General features: G+C 38.2%; 1 long non-coding RNA gene across 1 annotated transcript; it reads left to right on the plus strand.

The window, feature by feature from the left end:
- Nucleotides 1-16,398: 16,398 nt before the first annotated feature.
- LOC119467708 lies at nucleotides 16,399-27,117 on the plus strand. Its single transcript, XR_005196301.1, has 3 exons — nucleotides 16,399-16,504; nucleotides 26,169-26,241; nucleotides 26,871-27,117. It is a non-coding gene; the product is annotated as an uncharacterized LOC119467708 (long non-coding RNA).
- The last annotated feature ends 295 nt before the right edge of the window (nucleotides 27,118-27,412 follow it).

Here is a 27,412-nt window from a genome sequence, read left to right on the forward strand (position 1 = left end):
CGAATGCTATATTCCAGGCACTGTTCTAGGCAATGGGGTGTACAGGTGAGCAAAGCCAAGCCTCACACTCAGTGAGCTTCTGTTATAGAGCTTGAAGTGAGGGAAATCTGAAAAGCCACGAAGTTTACAGGAGGAAGAGCCCATTTTGCCTAGGGTGGGAGTTTAGATCTGGCTTTTATGAGAAGTTGACATGTTTGCTGGGCCCAGGGGAGCAAATGGAGTACTAACTTTTAAGGGTAAAGGAATGCTCATTTAACTATGGAGCAGCTAATGCATGATTGATGTGGTTGTAGGAGCAGAGTTCCTGGCATGAAGTAGGTACTTGATAAATGAATTACATTTGGATAAATAATCCAAATCCAAAAATGAGTACTCATTTGAGAGTCCCTTCCCTCAAGGATCATACAGTCTAGTGGAGAAGTTCATTCACTCTCATTCGCTCCTAACAATAGAGTGAATAAGAGGAGAAGCCGAGAGTGGACAGAATGGAAACTCTAAAACTCATACATTCCTCCCCTGTCACCATCCTCCCAAACATCCACTAGTCCCTCTGTTTCCCCCTCTGAAAACATACTCTTCTTGGGAGTTCTGAGTATCTGTTTCTTTTGCTGGGTGCTTCACCTTGGCTTCTTCCCAAATGCCTCCAGCAAATGTTTATTTTTATAAATGTTGTATACACAGGGCAGAAGATGGAGAAAGGGGCGAGCCAGAGTCATTTACGAAAGCACTTTGGCACTCTGCTCTGGAAATCATTTCCGCAGGAGGCTGCCCTGGACAGAGTGCACTTACTCTCAGACCTCCCATCCCCACTTCCAAGCAGAAGTCATTGCAATTTTTATTTACAGTCAGAAGCTTCATGAAATTCTGAGCCAAAAGGCTTCTTTCCTGAAAAGCTGGTAGTGGCCTCCAACATTCTGCTAACACCTTTAACAGGAACTCTTTGCTGTTTGTTCCCAACAAATAACCAGGCACCTGGGTCAGAAGCAGAATTAAGAACCTAATTCATCCCCATCCAAGGACATTTAATGGGCAGCTACTTGTACAAATCCTATCACAGCCACTGAGAACACAAGAAATAGGATCCTAAAAGAGCAGGAAAAGGCTATCTTTTGTTGATGACATTTTATATATTGCCATGATCTACATACATAAAAAAAAGATATTATCATCCTACTTTACAGACTGGGAAAAGGAAGGAAGGGAAGGGAAGGGATGAGACAGGAACAGGGAGAGGGAGAACCGGAGGGAGGGAGGATTTGAGGTTCTGTAACTTGTATAAAGCCCAAAGCTGGTGAATAAGCTTTCTACTCATTTTCTCTTTGTCATTCTTCAATCACACTTTCACCTCCCCTTCTCCACCAAAATTGTTGTTATCAAGGTTATTAAACCTAATTATTATAATAATGATTGACACCCCACATTGCTAAACACAAAAGTCAAACATCAGTCCTCATCTTGGTTCACTGATTAACAACATATAATAGAGTTGACTGCCTCCTTGTCCTTGAAACTCTTTCTTCACTTGGCATCTGAGACATCTTACATGATCTCTTGGTTTTCCTGGTGCTTCACTGCCAGCACTTTCTTAGTCTCCTTAGCTGGTTTCTGCTTGTCAACATCATCTCCTGCTATTGAAGTATCTCAGAACTCAGCCCTTGGATACCCTCTTTGCTTTGTATACATTCATTCTTTTGGTGATCTCATTCTGCCTTATGCTTCAAATCCCACCTGCATACCAATAGCTCTGATTTCCTCTATTCTGTACCACTTCTCTAAACTTTACCTTCATATATGCAACAGCATACTTGCTATCTCCCCTTGGATGTCTCAAACTTATCATTTTCAAAATTAAAGTCCCCATTTTTCCCCAAAACTCCTACTCCTCTGATGGACTCCCCAGTCTCAGTACATGGCAACTTCATCTTTCCCATTGCTCAGAAGAAAAAGCCTCTTTTGGTTACACCCCACACCCAATCTGATGTCAAACTGGTTGTGTTACCCCCAAAATACATACTGAATCCAGCAATTCCTCGCCATCTGGCCTGTGACCAGCCTGCTGCAAGTCTCCGACTTCTCTCATCCAGATTACTTCTTGGAGTCTCTTCCTTTGTATTTGCCCCATACAGCCTGGTCTTAACTCAGTCACAGTGTGATCCTAACAAACGTGTTAGACTTGTGGTTCCTGAACTAACAGCTCTCCAAAGGCTTCTCGTTTTATTCAGAGTAAAATCCAAAGACCTTAAAACAACAGACAGGACCTTACTCTGTGTTCCCTTCCTGAACTCATCCCTGATACCCCTCCCCCCATCCCTGCCACTCTGCTCTGGTCACATTAGCCTTCCTGCTGTCCCCTCTAAAATTCTGTCCCCCAGAAACCTACACAGCTGATTTCCACATCTCCTTAAGGTCTTCACTCAAATGATACTTTCTCAGCAAAGACATATTGACCACTTTTCTTTAAATTAAAATCCTACCCCAAGATTTATTTTCTGTCTCCCTCTCTTGTTTTATTTTTCTCTATAGCATTTCCTCCATCATATATTCTATATATCTTCTTTGTTTTGTGTATTTTGTCTCTCTTCCCACACTAGAAAGTAAGCTCCTAAGGGCAACACTGGTTCTCTCACTGATATATTGTACCTAATCTAATAATACATAAATAATAAATATTAATTGAAAGTGAATAATTGTGAGACATAAAGCTCATATCACTTTAGAGAAGCACATGTCATGTGTGGGACATTCAATTACTATTTATTAAATAAATCCAAACAGGAAAGGAAAAGGGAGGCATCACTGAGGCTTGGCATAAGCAAGGAAGGCTTTGTGGAAAAGAAAATAAAAATATCCCTTGAGCACTTATTGTATGCCAGGTACTATGCTAAGTGTCTTATAGCTATTATCTCATTAAACTCTCTTAATGACTCTGTGAAATACGTTCATAAAATTACTGTGTCCGTTTGACAGATTAGAAAACTGTGTGTCAAAAGGCTGACTCACTTTCTCAAAATCAGTGCAACAATTTGTAAAAGATCCCAGGAGCCAGATCTTTCTCTCTCTGGTTGCCAACCATGGGGTACCATTTTAGAAATCTCTCTTAGAAAGGAAACTATCCTACTTGAATTAAAAAGAGAAAAAGAACCAAAGAGTTACCTTTGAAAAGAACAACTGTTTATTAGTATATTTATTTATTCAATAACTATTATTATTAGTTCCTTCTAACAATTCTATTATACTGTGTGCTGTACCCATAGGATAGAAAAATGAATGAAACATTCCCTGCTGTCAATAAGCTTACAACCTAGCACAACCTGGCTAGTGTAATTATCACTACTAGTATAACTAGATATCACTAACTAGTTAGTGTAATTATCAGTGTTTTAACAGCTTTGTGCTTTAAGAGCACAGAGGAGGGAGCAATTGATTTCCTTAGGGATGGATCATGCAAGGAAGATCTCAAAGACAGACAGCCTCCAAACATAAGCCTACATAATGGATTAAACTGTTGCTAAGTGCAGAAAGTGGCTTTCAGGCAGAGGCTGCAGCAAGAGTATGGGATCTGTTCAAGAAAAAAAGCTTAGCAGGTAAAATAAGGAGATGAAGATGACTTAAGGGTGGTAGGAATCCATTGCCAGGCTTAATCTGGGTTGTGGGTTGGTCAGATCTGTACTTCACTGAGGTGACTCTGATAGCCATCAGGGAAGGTGAATGGCAAGAGATAAAAACAAGGACAGGATGCTGGATTAGGGGCCTTGAGACATCTGCGAGAAAATGGGCAACCACAGTTGACATGGTTAGGCTTTGTGTCCCCACTCAAGTCTCACCTTGAATTGTAGTCTCCATTATCCCCATCTGTCAAGGGAGAGACCAGGTGGAGTTAAGTGAATGACGGAGGCAGTTCTTTTGATAGTGAGTGAGTTCTCATGAGATATGATGGTTTTACAAGTGTTTGGTAGTTCTTCCTGCATTCATTCTCCTTCCTGCCATCTTGTGAGGAAGGTGCCTTGCTTCCCCTTTGCCTTCCATCAGCCATGACTTTAAGTTTCCTCAGGCCTCCCCAGTCATGCAGAACTGTGAGTCAATTAAACCTCTTTCCTTTGTAAATTACCCAGTCTCAAGCAGTTCTTTATAGCAGTGTGAAAATGGACTAATACAAGTGCTAAGGCAGAGGAAGTGAGAATGATGACTCAGGTATCCAAACTTAATCAGTTATTCTCAAATTTGGATGTCCACCGAATGACTCAAGGAGATTTAAACAACTCTGGGACCCTGCACACAGCCCAAACTAATTACATCAAAAATTTGGGGCATGGGGCAGAGTATCAATAGCTTGTAAGGTAATTCTAATGTGTAGCTGAGTTTGAGAATTACCTGGTTTATGAATTATCAGGTCTGGATGACTAGTTGGATATGACTGGGGAGGAAGAAGGAGGACATAAAGATAGATTTTCTAGCCTATATAACCTTGGGAAAGGCTACTGGTTCAAGGTCTTATCTCCCGAATGAGTGGCTGTAACAGGCACTTCATAATAGCCTTGGGCAAATGACATACTTCTCACCTAGAAATACTGGTAAACTTACCTGATAGAATTACTGTGAGGATTAAATGAGATAATGCATATAAAACACATAGCATGGTGCCAGAATCATGAGTGCTCAAAATTTTTGTTGTATTAATTATTTAATTATGTTAGGCAGGAACAAGTTTACAAGAAAAAAATGTTTTTCAGATGAGGGATATTAAGTTTGGTTCTCAGCGTGTTGATTTTACAGTGTCTGTGGGATATCTCGTCGTTGTCTGGAAATAAAGTGTTCAAAAGGGACTTCAGTGCTGTGGGTACAAAGTTGATATGGTTGAGTGGTATTGTTAAAAATCGCATAAACGTATCATTCAGGGAAAGGGTATAGTGAGACGAAAGGGTGAAAGACTAGTTTATCAGTTAGTTCCAATTATTCCAAGCCTCAGGTGTCTTTTCTGTAAAGTGAAGATAATAGTATCATGTTTTACAGCATTTGTGGGGTAATTAAATGTGATGATACAGGTAAAAATCATTAAAAATATGAGACATCCAGAATGCAAGAAGCCAGATGAGAAGAAAGGGAAAGAATTTTCAGAGAAGTAGTCGTCAAGGAACAAAAGAATTTGAGACTTAGGGGAATTCTCTTTCATGTTAAATATACAAAATAAATAATTTGGGGGCTTGGTGTTCCCATTGGTATAACAAGCCCTTGAATTAAAGGGTATTTAGATAAGTATTAATTTATAATTCTACTTCAAATATGAGCTTCCTAGCACAGAAAACAAAGAGGGAAATGCAATTAGTTACATGATTGAAGCATTACTTCCCAAGAGGAAATAGTTATTTGCCTGTTTTGAAGCTGGAAATCAGTTTTGTTCCTGGGTCCTAATTGAAGGAAAAATGTACAATATAATGGCGTATACCGAATTCAATATCTCTAAAAAGCTTTTAAAATTGAGTTTTATGAGGCTGCTTCTCATAAAGTCTCTGTTTAATGCTACCCCATAAATGTATATTTACTAGGGACCAAATGATAACACTGTTTAATTATATCATAATAATGAAATAAGCTACTGTTTAGTGAGCATTTATTATGTGTCAAGCATTGTGCAAAGTATCTTATTTACATCGTTCTTATGCATCACCAGAAGAAGTGAGAGGGCAAGTGTTATCCATGTTTTCCATACGGAAAATCTGAGGTTCCATGAGAGTAAATGACTGTTCAGGATTAAACCACCAGTAAGCAGTATGGCCAAGATTTAAAACCAAGTTTAGGCCGGGCACGGTGGCTCATGCTTGTAATTCCAGCACTTTGGGAGACAGAGGCAGGCGGATCATCTGCAGTTGGGAGTTTGTAAGCAGACTGACCAACATGGAGAAACTCCATCTCTACTAAAATAATAATAATAACACAAAATTAGCCAGCCATGGTGGCACATGCATATAATCCCAGCTACTAGGGAAGCTGAGGCAGGAGGATCGCTTGAACCCGGGAGGTGAAGGTTGTAGTGAGCTGAGATAGTGCCATTGCACTCCAGCCTGGGCAACAAGAGTGAAACTCGGTCTAAAAAAGCAAAGAAACCAAGTCTACTCAACTTCAAGTTCTGTGCTTTTGATACTTCTCTGCTCTAGCATTTAACCTACTGTTTTATAAACATGGTTTTTAATGTGAGTGGTTAAGGCACAAATCTACTGATTTTATCGATAAGGAAAAAGAGGCTTTGAGAGGTTGGAAACTCTAGAGTCCCATGAGTTTTTTGACAGCGGGTACCATACACTGAGCCCCTTCCGGCTGTTAGTGTATTATATTCTGCCCTGTCAAATATAATGTTGGTTGACATGAACACAGAACGTAAGTTCTTACATTCCAGCTCTCTTATGAACAGAGGATATTTTCAGAAAAGTACAGAAAAAGTCAGGCAGATGATTTAGTTATAACTCCTGACCCCTACACTATCAAAAAAAAGATACTACTTTCTAGTTATTCTTCCTGGGCAAAGTAGCAGTTTTACCTTTTGTCTGTTTTTGTTTTTGTTTTTGAGACGGAATCTCGCCCTGTCACCAGGCTGGAGTGCAGTGGCGTGATCTTGGTTCACTGCAACTTCCGCCTCCCAGGTTAAAGCAATTTTCCTCCCTCAGTTTCCCAAGTACTTGGGATTACAGGCACGCACCACCGCAGCCAGCTAATTTCTGTATTTTTAGTAGAGGCGGAGTTTCATCATGATCGCCAGAATGGTCTCGATCTCCTGACCTCATGATTATTCCTCCTCAGCCTCCCAAAGTGCTAGGATTACAGACATGAGCCACCGAGCCCAGCACCATTTTACTTTTAAGATAAGTCAGTGGCCAGTGGGAGAAGACTTTGAGTGGTGGAGGCTTCACCCAGCCCATCTGGCTCAGCAACACACAATAAGGGCACTTTCTCCCAGGGAGAAACACCAGCCATTTCTGTCTTGAATCATTTTCTCAGAGCTCTCACAATTTGTATTCTCTGTCTCTCTTCAGCTACAAAGAAAATCCCCCTGCACTTTAAACAGCAGAGCTTTGCCAAATACTCCACCCTCATCAATCTTCATTTAAATGGCAGCAAAATGATCCTATGAATAAAGGTGGTGAGTTAATAAATTAGCATCTTTTTAAAGAATTTTCTTTTAACTAACACAGGGAATTGGATGACCAACTTAGAGGAAGAGAAAGTGATAAAATATAGCAGATTGTTTAGACTTGAGGACAGCCCAGCTTCAAATCAGGGCTCTGCTCTTTAACAGCCCTATGACCTGGAGCAAGTCCCTTACTGGATGAGTCTTAGGGTTTTGGTTTTGTTTTCTTCTTTGTTATAAGGGAAAATTAATGGCACTGTTTCCTATGGTAATTGAGAGTACTGTTGCCAGCAGGGGTGAGGGGCTGTGTTTTCATGTGAAAGATGCCTATAATTAAACACTTGTAAGTCCCCTCAATCTCTCATGTACCTTATTGGAACACAGATCTGTATTCATAGCTCAGCACCATTCCTTTCCTCCTCCGAATCTTTCTGTCTTCACAGAACCTATGCCTGGGTGTGCCCTCTGCCAAGCAATGAACTGGACAGTAAAGGCCCTGGCCATGCCAGAGAGACCTGGGGAAGTTCATGATTGCCGTGACCAGGCGGGTGCATCTGACTAATTCCAGAAGTCCACTGCACATTTCCTATAGCTCTGTCAGTAATAAAGTCAACATTTGGCTTTCTATCCACTCAACTCATTTGTGTAACTTGATTATATAAATTCAGAACTTGAGAAGCTCGCTAAAATCCCAGTAAGTTTTAAATAAAATAGTGTAGATCAAGGGATTAATACAATGCTTCTGGTGCTGTTTGAAGGCATACTTTCAGATGCTCTTCCTTCTAAAGTAGATTTTATGTGTCATTCTAATTGATGCACCAGCTTCCCATTATTAATAATTAATGACTAATTATTAAGATTTTGTCTTGGACAAGGTTCTGCATATCAGACTGTGTACAATGTAGAGGTTAAAAAATAATAAAAATTAAAACAACAACAACAACAAAAAAAACAGAGTCAATCTCACCTTCTGGGATTTACCAGGCCAGAGATAAGAAAAAGAAAAATGCATGCATGTTTGTACCAAGAGGTCAGAAAGAAATACGACACAGGAAATAGATGAACTGCTATGAAGGTTAGCACATAGTAGGTACAATTGTTTTTATTCCATGAAGAAGCAATTTGTTGTTTGTTTGTTTTTATCATGAAATTGATATAAATAAGCTCCAACCCTTCCTTGGGCCTCTGGTTCTGCATCTGGAAATAGAGGAGGGCTATTGAATAACTTGGTCTATTAAGGTCTTCCCTGGGCTGACATGCCCTGCTCCATTCTCTTCTATGTCTCAGGGTATTGTAAAGAGAGAAATCAGAAACACAGGCTTAAGCTTCCCTGTTCTGTTGGGACTAGGAAGCAGGGTAAGGAAGATCCCTGACTCCCAGGGCCTACCCTACCTCTGCAGAATTCCTTCTTCCCACAAGGCATCATCCAAAGAGATTCATGGACCTTCCTGAAGACCTGCCACCACTCCCATCCTCCTGTGTACTGTCTGCACTTTGTCTTAGCAAAAACTGAAACCAGCTTCAAAGGTAACAAGATGTGTCCCTGATCTTGCCTACATAATCCATGATGGAGCAATACCAAATTTTAGCTCCATTTGTCTACAAGCAAAGGCTTCCTAAAAGCCCCAGAGGAAGCCCCACTTGGAGTGAGGTTGGCAGTTCCACATCCTGAGTGGGAGAGGAGGAAATGATGGGATGAAGGGAGTGAAAACTGGATTCACTAAAGAGAGGAACTGTTTAGTTCAGAATCATAAGAGCCCAATGCTAAGACTTTAAGGAATACAGCCAATCCCTCTTCCCAGTTAAATACAAAATAGCAATAAGTGACCCTCACTTTCATTCCCATCCCTCATATCACAGACTACATTAACGTAAGAGAAAGAAAAAATACTATGATGACAATAACTATTATTTATCGAATAGATTCTATGTGCTAGCTACTGGTCTAAGTGCTTTACATATTGTTCCATTGAGTTCTTGTACTATTATGAGGTAGTTCTATTATTGTCATAATTTTATACATGAGGAAACTGAGGCACACAGCATTGTAGTAACTTACCCAAGGTCACCAAGCTGGGATAGAATATTTGTCGGTCTCCAAAATCTCTGCTATGGCATCGCTTTAACAAGATCCATGTATAACCGGACAATTTTTCTCCTGTTTCCTTCTTTTCTATCTGCCTTCTTATCACCATCATGCTGACATTGCTTGGGTCCAGGGCATCACCACTTTCAACTCGCTTACGTCCACCCCTTATCTCTACTTCCTCAACATCACCCTGGTTCAAGGAATTTTCACCTCTCATCTGAACTGGACACTCTGAGGCTGTCTCTCGCCAATGCATCTTCCATCACGCGGCATATGGGATCTTTCCCAAAACCAACATCAACCATATGTCTGACCCTTACTTTAACTCTTCAGTGGCTCTATTAGGATTGGTCCCTATAATATGTAAAACAAGGCTTTCACATTCCAGTTTGAGTACCCCTTCAGCCTCACTTACTGCTAGTCTATTACTGTGTCTGTGTGTTTTATACTTTATTCTTCACTCACAATAAGCTTCTGTTGCCTCCATTATGTGTCATAATTTTCTCTTGACTCTTTAATTAAGGGTATGCCAATTTCACCCACCTCTGATAATTCTTTTATACCCATCAGCTGTGAATTAGCCTTCACAGAGGACATCACTGTGTGCTCCACATCCAGGTTAGATGGCCTTTCCATGTGCTTCCATTTCATGCCACACAGACCCTTGTCATACTGCCTCTCCTGTGTCCATATTTACATATCTGTATGTGCTTCACCCCATTGTCTGCTCCATTAGAGGAAGGACCATCTCTTTTTTATCACTGTGCCCCTATTGCTGCCTTCATTATATTTGATGAATAAGCAAAGTAATAAACAAAGGAACAGATGAGAGACAGTTGAGTTGGAAATTATGAAAATTAAAACCCTGTATCATTTTTTTCCTTTGTGTTCTTGGCAATTCAAAATACAAAAGTGGCAAGCACACAGAGGGGATTACAACTTGCCTTGAAGTCACTAATATTATTAGTGCTTCTCCTTATTAGACACTTGCTTCCTGAAGACAGCGAAGCTGGATGAATTAATACTTCATCAGTAGCCCCACCATAAAATACCACAAGCAGTTTAGATTATAGAAAAGAAGGCCTTTTGCCCTTGAATGCACTTTGATGTTCACTGAGGTGGTAAGAATCTCTCAAAAGCAAGGGGAGAAATAATCCTCAAAGTTTCTTATAGCAAAGAGATTGAAATCTGCAAACTCTACTTCATTAAAAATACTGTACAGTTTTAAGTCCTCTGACGACTCTCAATAAATATTAATTAAACTGCATGTGAATTGAATTAAGCAGAACACCTATGAATGACTCATTTTTCCTCAGAAAAATTCAAGGAGCTCTGACAGCTGCTTATTGACCTACGATAATAGAAATTTCTAGACATCAGCCATGGAGAGAAGGGGAAAGAGGTGAGAGGGGAAAGATAGATTACAATCAAACAGAGCTCAGTTCAAATCCCAGCTGTACTATTACATGGCTGTGCATCCTCGGGCAACTTACTCAAATGATCCTTGATTTGCTTGTCTTTAAACTGGAAATATTGATACTTGTATTTGGAGATTACAAGTTTATTGTGAGAGTAAAACATACGTGTGTTTTAACTCTAAATCAGAATATACGATAAAGAAATTTCTCATCGATCCTTGCAAGTCATGCAACATATTACCATGTCAACATATTTGGACTCACTAGTCTCCGGAATTGCCATATGAGTGGTGTGGAAACTCTCTACCCTGTCTGTCACTGTCACTCATTCTCTCTCATACACTCTCACTCATTCTCTCTCTCTCTCTATATATATATATATTACATATATGTATTATATATATTACATATATATTATATTTTTATATATTATATATAATATACATAAATATACATATATATTTAATATATATATTAAATATATAAATATATTTATATATTTATAAATAAATATATAATTATAATTAATATATTAAAATATATTATTATATTATTATATTTTATGATATATATTATTATATATAATAAATATGTATATTATAAATAAATATATATAAATATATTTATATTAAATATTTAAATATATATATTTAAATATATAAATGTATATATACACTTATATATTTAAATATATATATTATCTATATATGCATATATATATTATATATATATATAATATATATATATAAAAATCCCTGCCTGATGAGGAGGGGAATCAGCATGGATTTGAAACACCAGAAGACTGAGCTTCAATTCTGGTTTCCCTGATTTGCTGTGTGACCTCATGTAAATCAACCACTTTCTCAAAGGCTTAGTGTTATGGGAATTTAATATATAATGTATTTCAATGGATTTTGTGAAATACTACCTGAAAGCCTTGGTTCATATTATTTAAAGCAGTGGTTCTCAACTGGGGACAATTTTACACATACACGTCCTAGGGATATTTGGCAATGTCTAGAGGCATGTTTTTACACTGCAGGAAAGAGGAGTGCTACTGGAACTTAGGAGGTAGAGGCTAGGATTGCTGCTCAATATCCTGCATTGCGCAGGGCAGTCTCTTTTTCACTCCTCCACAAAGAATAATCTTGCCCCAAATTTCAGTAGTATGGAGCTCATAAACCCTGATTTAGAGGTTGATATAATGAAAATTCAAAGGTGGTCGCTTAATAACAACATTCAAGAACATTTGTTTTTCTTAAATGATTAATTAATGATAGCCAGTAGTGATCAAATTCATCTCATGGCGTATTTTTTCTTCTCTAGCTTTATTCAAGTATCATTGACAAATGTAAGTAATATGTATTTTAGGTGTTCAGCATTCTTTTGATATACTCATATATTGTGAAATGATTAACATCATTCACATTATTTGGCTATGCCCGAACCCAAATCTCATCTTGAACTGTAGCTCCCATAATGCCCCACATGTCATGGGAAGGACCCAGGTGGCAGGGGGAAGGTAATTTGATTGCGGAGGAAGTTACTCTCATGCTATTCTCATGATAGTGAGTGAGTTATCATGAGATCTCATGGTTTTATAAGAGGCTTTTCCCTTTTTTGCTCACCACTACTCCTTACTGCTGCCATGTGAAGAAGGACATGTTAGCTTACCCTTCTGCCATGATTGTAAGTTTCCTGAAGCCTCTCCAGCCATAATGAAATGTGAGTCAATTAAACCTCTTTCCTTTATAAATTACCCAGTCTCAGGTATGTCTTTATTAGCAGTGTGAGAATGGGCTAATACAATCATCAAACTAATTAAAATTTCCATCAACTCACATAGTTACCTTGTGTGTGTGTGTTAAGAACATTTAAGATCTACTCTCAGCAAATTTTGAGTATATAATACAGTATTTTAACTACAGTCACTATACTGTACATTAGATCTCTAGAAGGTATTCATTCTGCATAACTGAAAGTTTGTACTCTTTGACCAACATCTTCCCATTTTTTCCACCACTACCCCATTCCTGGCAACCACCATTCTACTCTCTGCTTCTCTGTGTTTGATATTTTTAGATTAAAAAATACACAACAATGAGATGATGGTCTCTCAGTAAATAGTAATGGGAAAACTCGATATCCACATGATGAAAGAAATTAGACTTTTATCTCAGATTAAATGCAAACATTAACTCAAAAGGGATTAGACTTAAACATAAGATTTGAAACTATAAAAATCGCTGTAGAAAAATATAGGAAAAAATCATTTTCATATTAGCCTGTGCGATGACGACACCCCCAAAACATTGACAACAAAAGCAAAAATAGACAAATGGAATTTCATCAAACTAAAAAGCTTCTGCACAGCAAAGAAAATAATCAAAAGAGTGAAAATATATCCTATGGAATGAGAGAAAATATTTTCAAACTGTACATCATGCAAAGGGTTAATATCCAAAATGCATTAAGAACCGAAACAACTCAATAGAAAGAAGACAAATAACCCATTTAAAAATGGGCAAAAGACCTAACCAGACACTTAACAAAGAGGACATACAAATGGTCATCAGGAATATTTTAAAATCCTATACATCGCTAATTATCAGAGAAATGCAAATTGAAACTACAATGAGATATCACTTCAAACCTGTTAGAATGCTATTATTAAAAAACAAAACAAAACAACAACAACAAAAAAACAAAGCATTGGTGAGAATATCCAGAAGTGTCCTCTGCACATTGTTGGTGGGAAAGTAAATTGGTATAACCATTATGGAAAACAGTATGTACGTTCCTCAAAACATTAAAACTAAAACTCCCGTATGATCCAGCAATCCTACTCCTGGGTATATATCTAGAAGAAATAAAATAAACATGCTGAGATATCAGCAGTCCTATGTTCATTACAGCAGTATTTGCAATTGACAAGATATTGAATCAACCTAAATATCCATGTATGAATGAATAAAGAAAATGCAGTGTCTATATACAATAGAATATCAGTCAGCCTTTATAAAAGAAGTCCTGCCATTTATGATAGAATGGATGATCCTGTTTTTTTCAGATTCACCCATATAATGGGAGAAGATATTGTGATTCTTTGATCTAATGATCTTTCAAAAGTATGTATTTCTGTGTGAAAACACACATGTGTATGTGTGTTCAACATGTTCTTCGAGTGCTTTCAGCTTTGACCTATACAACAGAGCATCCCTGTAAAGTAAAGAGTGCAGAAAGTATTACACCCTTTTAACAAGTAAGAAAATCAGTATCTAGAGGCCACATGACTTGACTGAAGTCACAAAGCTATTACATAGTGAACAATTTTTTTGAGTGTCTGGACATTTTAATTTAATAGCTATATAGAAGCTGATACAGAGGGGCATTCATGCTAAGATTTATTATTTGTTTTGATTCAACATTTCAGTTTAAATCAGTAAGAATTGGTTAGTTATTGCCACTAAGCTTGTCATACCTAAATGACACAATTCCTGCCATCAAATTTTCAGAAACTAGGATAAATTTCTAATCTAAATATTGCATGAATATAATGATGTAAAGGAAAATTTGCTGATTTCTAAATTACTAGAGTGAACAGGTGTTCAAATAAATGTTCTAGGAAAACAGTGTACTCACATGAAATTTAATTAAAAAGTTAATATAAATAATGAACTCTTTCCAACATAACATATGTTATGTACTCTGACATACATATATACAAATATGTGTTATATTCCCAATTGGATTTCAAGTCCCTTGAAAACAGTGACTCCTTCTCCTACCATGGTTAAGATGGTACTTGGCACATATGAGGTTCCTAGTTTAAAGAAAATGCTTGGGGAGGGAGGAGGGCAAAGAATACATATATTTAAAATATTGTCTAGAAAATCAAAGAAGGATTATGTTAATGGAGTAATCATTATATTTAAAATGTGTGAATTATTATTTTAAAGGGTTTCCTATTATTAATAACATCCCTCCAAATAAATAGGACTCCCTTCACTGAATCAAATGCATGCATTGCCATGTATAAATCAAATGATCTGTCAGCATGGAATGGAGAAAAGTGAAACAAAGCAAACTGAATTTCAACCTTCTACTGAATGGACTTCATAGAGTTGTCCCTAAACCTCTTGGAACGTTAATCAAATAGTCCCTAGCTCATTGAGGTGGATTCTGTTTTTTCACTTCACTTGGAGACAAGATTGCTGTGAAATTCAAATAAAAACCCCTCTGTGAAAGCTGAACCATGAGGTAACTAGCATCCTAAACCTGCCTAACCTGCACACAGGCACCTACCAGTCAACAGTTCTCCAAGAACTGATTAGCTTATCATCAAGAACAAAACCAGCTGGGCAGAAAAGGAATCTTAAATGAGCAGTTTCTTAAAAAGAGGAAATAGAAGAAGAAAGATGATGGAAAGGAGGAAGGGACATGAAAAACAGCTTAGAGAGAAGAGAAAAAAAAATACCTTCAATCATTTGACCCCTCTAATTTCTCCCTATCAGTCATGCCCAGACTTCACTTTCTTCCCACAGCTTAGATTCTGGGTGCCCACTTTAAAGAATTCCTTTATCAATAGAGTATTTTCATTTCCTCTACATGGAATATTCACTGATTTGCTTTATTAATGTTGCAATCTGAACACTGCTGCTGAGAACTGGGAGATTTTTTTAAAATGTATAACCCTGTAAATGAGGGCTACGTCAAATTGATAGCCTCAAACCTTACTTGATGTCTCAACATTCTATGGATTCAACACAGAGCAATCATTCATATTTCCCCTACACTCCTCTCAAGCTACCTCCCTGGCCACTATTTCACTGACCCCAAGTGGGTCTGGAATCTCTACCAATTCTTGGGAGGAAGCTTGAGAGGAGTGAAATAGTGGCCGGGGAGGCCACAGATAAAACCTCCCTTTACAAATAATAGAATCCAAGACAGGAAATTTCTTCAGTGTTCTCCCACAAGTATCCAAGATAAGCTTCATTTCCATTCATTTTCCTCTCTTCCTCCCACCACAGTATATGAGACTGTGTCACTTGTTATCTAAGGGCAATCCCTCCAGATGTGCTCCGGTGAATTTCTCCAGAACTTGTTCCTTTGAGCTATCCCCATGCCAATGTGTGTCATCAACCCCATCCCACTTTCTCCCATGAATTCTTTCCATCTACACAGACAATTTGTTCACCCATGTTAAGACACTGAAGTTTTTCCCAGATTAACAAACCACAAACCAAACTGAGTATGTGTCCTCTTCCAGTTACTAACATTTTTGTTTTCAGCCCTTTGCAGAGTAACTTCTATAACAAATGTGCATACTCCTAGTCTGTCATTTCTCATCCCCTATTTCCAATTCAACCCATTATCATCTGGCTTTCTTCCCTTCATTCATTTCCCATCCCAATGGCACATGCCACTGTGCAATATGTAATTCATAAATATTTGGTGAATGAATCAAACTTGTTTTCCCCACCTCTCCACTATCTTTAGCCAAGTTTATCAAAGACCTCACTGTTGCTATATCCAATAAATGTTTCTCATTTCTTATCAAATGGGCTTATCCATAGCATATGACACTGCTGTCATCATGTCGCCTGAATTCCTTTTTTTTTTTCCTGTAACAGCTCTATTAAGCTAGAATTCACATGCCTTAAAATTCACCTTTTTGAAGTACACGATTGAGTGATTTGTAGTATGTTAACAGAGTTGTGTAATCTTAACCACTATCTAATTCCAGAACGTTTATATCACTCCAAAGAAACCCCATACCCTATAGCAGTCACTCCCAATTCTCTTCTTCCACCCATTCCCTGGCAACCACTAATCTACTTTCCATCTCTATGGATTTAACTATTCAGGACATTTTATGTAAGTGAAGTCATTTAAAATGTGGTCTTTTGTGACCGGCTTATTTCACTTAGCATAATGTTTTCAAGACTTATTCATGTTGTAGCATGTATCAGTCTGTCATTTTTAAATGCCTGAATAATATTCCTTTGCATAAACATACCATGTTTTGTTTATCCATTCACCTGTTGATGAACAATTGGGTGGCTTCCAATTCGTTACTATGAATAATGCTGTTATGGAAATGTGTGTACAAGTTTTTGTATGGAAGTACATTTTTATTTTTCCTACATACCTAAGACTGGAATTGCTAGGTCATATGGTAACTCTATGCTTAACATTTTGAAGAACTATCAAGTTTATTTCCAAAGGAAGTACACTATTTAACATTTCTTCCGGTAATATATGAGGGTATCATTTTCTCCACCATTTTCATCTTTGTCAAACTTGTTACTGTCTTTTTAAATTTTAGCCATCCTTGTCAGTGAGAAGTAGTGTCTCATTTTAGTTTTCTTTTGAATTTTCTTTGTGTCATATTACGTTGAACATCTTTTCATGGGCTAATTGGCCATTTCTAAATCTTTGTTTGAAGAGGAATGTCTACTCAGATATATGCCCATTTTAAAATTGCATTATTTGTCTTTATTGTTGAGTTGTGATCATTTCTTATATATTCTGGATGCAAGTGTCATGAAATACATGGTTTGCAAACATTTTTTCCCATTATTTGGGTTGCGTTTTCACTTTCTTGGTGGTGACCTTTGAAGCAAAAAGTTTTTAAACTTGATCTTATCCAGTTTACCTACTTATTCTGTCATCACTTATGCTTCTGATGTCATATCTAAGAAACTTTTGCCTAATCCAAAGTCATGAATATATACTACTATATTTACTTATAAGAGTTTTGGGCTGGGTGCGGTGGCTCACTCCTGTAATCCCAGCACTTGGGGATGCCAAGACAGACGGATCACAAGGTCAGGGGTTTGAGACCAGCCTGGCCAACATGGTGAAACCCTGTCCCTACTAAAAATACAAAAATGTGCCTCGAATGGTGGTGTGCACCTGTAATCCCAGCTACTCAGAAGGCTGAGGCAGGAGAATTCCTTGAAACCCAGAGGCAGAGGTTGCAGTAAGCTGAGATCACGCCATTGCACTCTAGCCTGGGCGACAGAGCAAGACTCCATCTCAAAAAAAAAAAAAGTTTTTTTTTTACTTTTATCTCTGATATTTAGGTCCATGATCCATTTTGTGTTAGCTTTTCTGAACAGTGTGAGGAAGTGTTCCCCTTCATGTTTTTCCAGGTAGACACCCAGTTGTTTGAGCACCACTTGTTGAAAAGACTATTGTTTACATATTGATTTGTCTAGGCAACCTTGTCAAAAATCAATTAATTATATTGTACATATTTATTTCTGAATTTTCATTTCCACTGCATTAGTTTCTAGCCTATCTTTATACGAGCACTACATTTTCTTAAATACCATACTTTTGTTATAAGTTATAAAATTTAAAAAACTCACTGTTGCTACATCCAATAAATGTTTAAAAACCATTTTGGTCCTTCTTGGTCCCTTGCATTTTCCTATAAGTTTTAAAATCAGTTTGTCAATTTCTACAAAAAGAGGCACTAGGATTTTGATAGGAACTGCATTGAATTTATAGTTCAATTTGGGAAGTACTGCTATCTTTATATTAAATTTTTCAATCTGTAAGTGTGGTTTAAGTTCAATTTATTTAGGTCTTCTTTAATTTCCTTCAGCAATATCTTGTAGTTCCAGTGTACATATCTTGCATTTCTAAGCCTCGTGGGCTATATATTTTAAAAATAATTAATAAACTTTGGTACAGAAGAAATTAAAGTATCTAATAATTATAAGTTACCCAAATATACTCCCAATGAAGAATCTTTCTGTGTTTTTATTTCATTAAAATAGGAAACTCTTTTAATGCATGTATGGTATTATACACTTTAGTGTTTGGGCCAGCCCTTCTTGTTTCTTAGTGTGTTTCACAGTTTTGTGTTAAAAACTGGCCATTTTTCATAATCTAATGTGGCAACTCTGGAAATAAAATTCCTCTTTTCCCAGGGTTTCCTATTGTTACTGTTTGTTGTTGTTGCTGCTGTTTGAAGTTTGTTTGTTTAGTGACTTTCCTCAGCTTATTATATAAAGTCTGCACTCTGTTGTGTGTGGCCACCGAAGCCTCTGCCGAGTTAGCTTAGTGGTCAGTGAATGATTGGATAAAAATTTCCGTGAATGACTTGAACCCATAGGTCTCTCACACTTTGCCACGGAGCTCTGAGTGAATGTGTTGGGGCACTGTTTATGGAGACAGTGTCAGCCAGCATAAGAGATTAGGATCTTCTCAAGTCATTCCTGGCCATTTTCACAGCCCTGCACATGTACGTGGTTTTTCTAGATGCCCTAAAATATGTTGGAGTCTTTTAAAGCCCCCTATAAATGTTTCATTTTTCAGCTTTTTCCTTTAAGATTCTTAGCCTCTTATTTGCTGTAATTGATGCAACTGGTATTACTACCTCAGGCAGCTTCAATTTAAATGATGGACACCGTTCATTTTTCACAAACACCCTGGGGATACAGCATTTCCCCACTGAATGAGCTCTGAGTCAGTAAAAATAAAGCCAGTCCCCATGAATAGGGCTTTCCAGGGAGTTGTCAGGCAGGTCAAACAGTGACAGGTCCCTGGGAATGGACTTTTGGGAGATCTCTAAAGACTTTCTATCCCCTCCAGTAGCTGTAAGACTGCTGGTTTTTCACAACTACCATGCTTGTGAGGCTGTTGGTTTTCACTGCTACTGTGCGGGAAAACGGAAATAGTAATAGTGTGTGTTAAAATGCTACAAAGCTCTTTGCTGTTCTTACAGAGATTCAGTTACTTTTTTTTTTTTTCTTTTTTTTTTTTTTTTTTTTTTTTTTTTTTTGAGACGGAGTTTCGCTCTTGTTACCCAGGCTGGAGTGCAATGGCGCGATCTCGGCTCACCGCAACCTCCGCCTCCTGGGTTCAGGCAATTCTCCTGCCTCAGCCTCCTGAGTAGCTGGGATTACAGGCACGTGCCACCATGCCCAGCTAATGTTTTGTATTTTTAGTAGAGACGGGGTTTCACCATGTTGACCAGGATGGTCTTGATTTCTTGACCTCGTGATCCACCCGCCTCGGCCTCCCACAGTGCTGGGATTACAGGCGTGAGCCACCGCACCCGGCCAGTTATTTTTCCTTAAAACGTTCTCCAGATTGTTACAACTTTTTGATCAAGTTTTACAGCTCTCGAAAAGTTTATTTTGTCAAATTTTTAATGTTCTTTTTTGCTTTTATGAAGTAGATTTTCAGAAGTCTTTACCCCAGCTTTCAGAAAGTGTTCCTTCTCTAATTATCTCTATCTCTCTGGCTACTCTTGGGAGGTTTAAAGGCTTTTCTTTTTAATACGTATGGCCCATTGCTGGTTTTGTTCTTGCTGTTGTTGTTGTTAGAGTTCTATATTAGATGCTCTTCCGTGCTCTCTCACCTTTAATCAGGTCCTTGGATGTCCTGATTCACTGCTATGGCTTCTGTTAGCATCTTTGTGATGGAGACTTCTCATCTGTAACTCCAGCACATGTGCTTCTCCTGAACTCCACACTCCTTTATCGAAGTGTCTATGGATATCTCTTGAAGGACCCATAGGCATCTCAAACCCAATCTGTTCAAAACTAAATGCACCATTGACTTTTTCCTCCTACCCCGTATCTGCCATTTTGATGTCTCTTATCACGTTTCATGGTACTACTATATACATGGTCAAAAAAACAACCAACAGTAACCCTTCATACTTCCTTTCTCTATCCCATACAGCAGCTCAAATGGTTGTTTTATCTGATCATCAAATTTTCCTGCATTTTGATAACATTACTTTCCATTTCTTGGCCATTTGCTACATTTAGAAGGGAATTAAAGTGCTTTAATGAAATCTACAAAGAACTTCAAGATTTGGATTCTGTCATGCTCTCCAGGATCATGTTTTTATACTCTGCCAGCCACCTTGAATTTTCATTTTTATATTTACCTTATCTTTAGTATTTGCTGTCCCGAGAGAGATCTCTGTGTGCTTGTATAAGTGCTCATATATTTTTGCTTCTGCTGCCTTGAAGTGGATTCTGCTACTTGCAACCAAAGAATCCTAAATAACAACGTAAGCTTCACAGCATAACTACGGCATTAGTTATCTTACTTTACCCATTATTCTAATTTTTTGCACTAATATATCTACCCTTAGCTGAGCTGATGAGGCTGTTTTCATATCCAGTGTGGTCCAGACTCTTCCAGTCTGTTTTCTTGTTATGTTCTTAACAGAACGCATCAGCAAACTCTCTCCTCACAACTTGTATTATGCCAAGACATCAGCCCTACCCATCAATTTAGTCTCTGAAATTTAGTTGCTATCTCTCTCTCATTTTTTCTTTCTCTTCTCAGACAAAATCCTCCTTCTATGAGGAAGAAAGGAACATGGTGTGTTTACTAGCTAAAATTTACAACTAGTATATGACCTGTTATTGCCCTAGCAGCAAAACCCTATTGGACACTTTTCTCTTTTCTGTATCCAGTATATGTAGATTACGTAACCCCTTTGCAAAGTGTAAAATGGCACACACTGGTTATTATGAATTCTAACTGCAGGGAGGCAGATTTCGGTTTGGGGATTGTTATTTGTCTAAATTCATGTTTATTGATTATGGGGGCAATTTAAGATACAAGTTGGTCTTTGGCTCTGACAAGCGTGTGTTGCAGACCTGTTTCCTCTTACTGGGTTCATGACTTTGAGATAGTGTTTTCACCACTCCATCTCACTTTGTTTCTTTCCTTTCTTAAAATTTATAAAATCTGATAAAGTCCATCAAAACTTGAGGATTGTTAGGAGAATTAAACTATGTAAATGGACATAAAAAGCCTAATACGGGATCTTGTCAGTGATAGCCATTCAATAGATGACAGCTTAGCTTATTGTCATCAGCGTGATCATTCACCATGCAACCTCTGCTTTTAACAGATTTCAGCCTGTAATCTTTTGTTTCTCCTTTCTAATCCTGCACTTCCTCTGACTGTTCCATTTTGGTTCTGAGGAAGGAGGCTGCTTCTGTCTGAATCTGGCAGATCCTGAAAATCTCTGCTTGGCTTTGTCAGACAAGTTCAGGCATGTACAGACATGTCCATGAATTTCTCAGAAGGTTGACTCTGCCAAAGCCAGAACACCACTCCCCCGCTTCCCACTGAGTCCTGCGCTCCAAGCTGTTGGACATAAGTTTGTGCTTTCAAAACTTCAGTATTTACACGGAGTCTATGACTCCGATTTACCCTGTGTCCAGCTGCTGATACTTATCTTGAAATTTCTAAGGGCAAGGCTGCAATCAAAGCATCAGGGCACAGAAATGAACAAATAAAGATGTTTGGGGACTGCCTGCTTTTCTCATGCGATTTGCACATTTTTCTTGGCTTGCGTAATCTGAGGAGGCTGGGACCATGGGCCCCTTCATTCCCTGGCCCAGTGGCAGCACATGGCAATGTTACAAATACAGGAGCTGGACATTCAGGGGGGGGCCTCACCCCTGCTAGGAAAGCATCCACCTCTGTGCCTCCCAGACAGCGTTGACGCATTCAGACAAGCTGGACAAAGAACGTACAGTCTACATTCCCTGGCCTTTGAAGGGAAGATGTTGCAATGTACAAGCAGTTGAAGTGTTTTGCCTAATTCATCAAAACATTCACATTTGCTAGTAATACAATGCATCTATGATGAGAAGGACTCAGGGGAAAGCACTGTGGATTAAGGGTAAAATGGCTCATGTCTCCTAATTTCTACCATTCGGCTAAGCTTTGAAGCAGCCTCCCTTCATTCATGAAAGTGTTGCAGGGTTGTTAAAAATGCATGAGCTTTGGTACCAGATGGCTCTGTGGTTCAGACCTGCTAGCTGTGGGATCTTGGGCAACATACCCTTTCTAAAGCCTCTGCTCTCATCTGGAAAGTAAGGGCAGTAAAACTAAACTCTTAGAGCTTTTACAAGGATTCTTTGAGATGATATATATTGCTTAGCAGGGTAACAGACACAGTAAGTGCTATAAATGAACTTTTATCATTCACCTACTTTTTAAGTGCCTACCGTGTGCCAGGCACTCAGCCACACACTTAGCACTTCCTTGCACCTCCATTTGGTTGGTCATTGCAATGGGAGTTGAGAGACAAGGAGAAGTGTATTTTGAAAGAGGCAAAGAAGAAACTGACTTTAGTCCCAGTATCACATAAAACTAATCCATATGGCCTTGAGCAAGAGATGTCTCTCTAGACCTCAGTTACTTCAGCTGAAAAGCAAAGTGATCATTTCTGCCCTATGAGCCAATGGGAAGGCATAAAAAATATTATTACAATATAATAGATGGCATTAATCTAGAGCTTATTTGCTTCTCATCACTTTCTAAGCATTTTACATTTACTGATTTATTTACTCTTCACAAGTACCCTGGGAGAATTATTACATAGATTCAACCAACAAAGGGATTAAGGGACAAAGAAGTTAAATTGATTTGTTCATAGATAGTAACCAGAAATCAGTTAGTCTGGCTCCAGAATCTTTTCCCCCAATCATCACACTTTGTACTTGGTGGACAGTAAAACCTTGTATAAATATGAAGATTTTTACTATGCCAGAAAATTCTACCTAAAAACCTAGTATTTTGATCTAATCATTGTAGGCTCCAATGTGGTTATTTTTAAGAGAACTGAAGCAATTTCTCTATGATGAATTTTATTCAGGATTTTAATATAAAAATTTTCAAACAAGCAGTATAGTTTAAGTATTTTATAGTAATCATACATAAAGTAAACATACATACTACTCAGGTTCTATAATTAACATTTTACTATTAAAATAATTATCTTATCACATATCTCTCTCTAGATCTCTCCCCATCTCTCCCCATCAATCCATCTTATTTGTGACACATTTAAAACTAAGTTGGCAGGCACCACTCTGTTTCACCCAATTCTCCAGTATGAATGTCATTAATTAGAATTAATTATAATTTAATCTACTTTATGATCCATTTTGTCCTTTTCCGAAATGAATTTTAGGTTTCATATCTGGAATGAAGAGTCATGAATCTCAGGAAATACTTTAACAACAAACCATGGGAGAGTCTACTTTTAATATTGTCACTTCATTAATATTGTCATTATCGTTACTATTGTAGCTGATGTTCACACCTGATTTCTCAATCCTAAGAGCCCGTCTTCTATTCAGCTGCTGTTTTTCCTGTTCAGACCTTCCATTGCATCCCCAGACATAATGACTCCTGCTCAATTTTTCCCACTTCCACCCTCACCCTCTTGTGCCCAAACTCAACCACAGTCTGCTCTCTGCCAGACCTCCATATATCCAGTGGGATTCCAATGCTGCCACAGAATTCCACATGATACCCAAGTATCTGACTGATCCAGCCAATTATTACAATAGCACCTTATATTTGGTTGGTGCTGGACCATTATTTCATTCAGTAAGTATTTACCAAGAGCCTATTTAACCAGGTGACCAGGAAAGGGCAAAGAGGGAGCCGGGAACATTGAGTAAAGAAAGAATTAGATCGACTAACTCACATGTATTACATAACTTCTATGTATACAACATTGCCACCAAGGAGTTATAGTCAGTCGGGGTGGGAGGGAACAAATGCAGATGAAACAATTGGAGACCAGCTATAGAGAGAGAAACAACCAAAATTTCTATGTAGTCACGTAGAATGGTTTATGTGCATGTCTGCCAAAGAGATGTACAGTAAAAATGCTTGTAGGATTCTACTTCTGGAGAGAAATGAGACTATAAATTAATATTGGTTAGATCTAAGGGCATGTCCTAATACAGGCGATAAAAGAGGGGTTTTTTTAAAAAAAAATAGAATTATTAAATGTTTTTGTGAAAAAAAATTATGTTAGGCAATTGATAAAATGTCTTAGAATATATGAAGAGGCCAGGTGTGGTGGCTCACACCTGTAATCCCAGCAATTTGGGAGGCCAAGGCAGGCAGAACACCTGAGGTCAGAAGTTCGAGACCAGCCTTGCCAACATGGTGAAATCCTGCCATCTCTACTAAAAATACAAAAATTAGCCAAGCTTGGAAGCGCATGCCTCTGATCCCAGCTACTCAGGAGGCTGAGGCAGGAGAACCACTTGAACTCGGGAGGTGGAGTTTGCGGTGAGCTGAGATCATGCCATTGAACTCCCGCCTGGGTAAGAGTAAGACTCTGTCATGAAAAAAAAGAAAAAAAGAAGTTGTGAAGAGATTGAGTGAATGAGTCAAAAACTTAAAGCTGGAGCCAGAAGCCACAAGGATGAATTTGATAAAATTAGAAAAATGGTTGTGATTCAGAGATAATATCTTTTCTAATATTGTTAGAGCTGAAAGTGTTTGGGCCCTAATCAGACAGAGACGAGTTGTAACGTTCTACTTAATTGATGAAGGATCAGTAAACAGAGATTGGAACCCCGTGAAGTGACTAAAGAGGGATCCAACAAGAAGAAGCCAATGATTATAAAGACTGAAAGAACTATCGGTAGCAAATTCAAGAAGTCATGTGGAATGAACACAAGTTGGTGTCCTGATTCCGTTGCCGTCTAGGTAAAAGTACTCAAGATGTATGAGCTCCAGCTTTCTAAGTTATAAAGTAGAACAAAATTTTCTCTTAAAGAATTTTGTATGGGTTGAATGAGATGCTAAACAAAACATGTCTAGCATAGGACCTGGTTCAGTTTGTTTTCTGCACTTAGGTCCTGTCAGCCTAAAAAGTATAGAATTGTGCAAATTTCCACTGAACATCATGAACATTTTTTGTGGCCAGAGTTAACGGATCTGGCCCATGTTCTACATTGCCCTTGAGCATGTGTGGTGACTTTGAGTGATTTTTTTTTTTTTTTTTTGAGGCAGAGTCTCGCTTTGTTGCCCAGGCCAGAGTGCAGTGGTGCGACCTTGGCTCACTGCAACCTCCACCTCCTGGGTTCAAGTGATGAGTGAATAATTTTTAAAAAATAAAATAAAAATTCACCTTTTTGGGGCCTATTAGTTGTTTGAATTTCTTCCTCAGATAAAAATAATAATAAAAATAAAGCCATCATTTCACCAAGCCTGGACACATAGGTTGATGAATACAGCACAGATTGGGTTTGAGACCCCATTCATCCTCTCAGCCATGACAGCCCTCTCTGTCCATGGCTGCAAGCACATTATTGGGAGAAGAGAGAAATTAGACTATCAGATACACCAAAAAGGGAGTTAGTAGGTACCATCAAAAGAGCCATTTAGAAACGAAGAACCATCTATTTGGGTGACTGGAGTTGACTGAAGGCTTTAGAGAACTTCCAGTGTCTTCTCTTCTCTAGGATTCCAGAGCTAAGACTCTATATTCTATGGTAGCCTCAACTCCACCACATGATACAACCCTTTGTATATAAATAGGGTTACATTAAAGATGATAATCTATATTTTATTTTTTATAACAAAGGATTTTAACTCCAAACATCAACTTGTTAACTCTTTGAAGACTATATATGCCATATGTAGGCTCACATGAAGCCCATTCACTCCAGGTACCTTATGGTATTTACTGTGTTTTACAGTTACTTCCCCATTTCCCCCTCTTTCATGTTAGATGATGAATCAATTTGGAGAGGAACTCTCAACACTTCCAAGGACACTACCTTGTCAGGATGCTCCCAGAACTGGTACTTCTAGCTGTTCTGCACTTCCAGGCATCCTCAAAATGCCAAAGTTTGACTGTGTGATCCCCCACACTGAGAAGGAGGTTATTTGCATCCATTCAGTGCCATGCTTCTCTTCCTGAATACCAAAGATGCCGTCTTTGTTCTTCCATGCACCACAGAAATCCTGTGTAATTACCTATAACCTCAGTCTCCAGGCTATGACAGGCATGTCATAGGCACACAGTGTTCTCACCATTCCACTTTCCTCCTTCCCTGAAACCTTCCCCATTCCACCACCTCCAACCATGACAAAACTATGTATATAAATAAACATGTAGCCAGCCAGTTTTCAAACAGGTATGAATCTCAGTGTAAGCCGCAGTTTGGGCTCATATTACTACATATAAATCTATCAGGGGTATCTTTGAAGTCCTTCACAGGATGCCCAACTGAACTGTGTTTTGGGGATACATTTTAAATGGAAAAGCAGTTGATCCTGCTGTGCAGAAGTGCAGTCAAATAAAGATAGGTTTACTTTTTAAACGAAAGTGACTTTTTTTAACAGAATAAAACAGACTCATTTTAAACATTTTTTAAAAAAATTTTACTTTAGATGTATACTATATCTGACATTTCTCTTAAGATTTTAGATAAACAAAATAAAAGAAGTAAAGATCAAAAGAAAGAGAGAGAAAAGGAAGGAAGGGAGGAAGGAAGGAAGGAGGAGGGAAGGAAGGAAGGAAGGAAGGAAGGAAGGAAAGAAACTGTGGAAAAACTCACAATCCAGACAAGACATCTGCTCAATTTTGGATTGTATCATTCCAGAACTATCCACAACATACTTAACTAGCTTCTAATTTTTAAAGTAAAACCTTTCCAGTGTTTTGCTATTTAAAAACATGAACATTCTTATATCTTGCACAAGGTTCATGATTAGCAAACTAGAATACATTTTTAGAAGTGAAATTAGTTTCACACAACCCCACAGCCAATCATTTGGCAATTTTTGCCAACTTCATTCAAAAAGTATATCCCAAATCCCAGTACTGACCATTATTTCTCCATCCACTATCCCACTACCTCTCCCCATACTCCATCTCCCAAGTTCATTACCCTAGCCCACTCCTCCCAGTCCACTCCTCTCCCTAGTCCATCTTTCTCTTTCTGGTCCACTTTCTTTAGTCCATTTCAC

Source organism: Cebus imitator, unplaced genomic scaffold (genome assembly GCF_001604975.1).
Source record: "Cebus imitator isolate Cc_AM_T3 unplaced genomic scaffold, Cebus_imitator-1.0 Scaffold320, whole genome shotgun sequence".
Lineage (NCBI taxonomy): Eukaryota > Metazoa > Chordata > Mammalia > Primates > Cebidae > Cebus > Cebus imitator.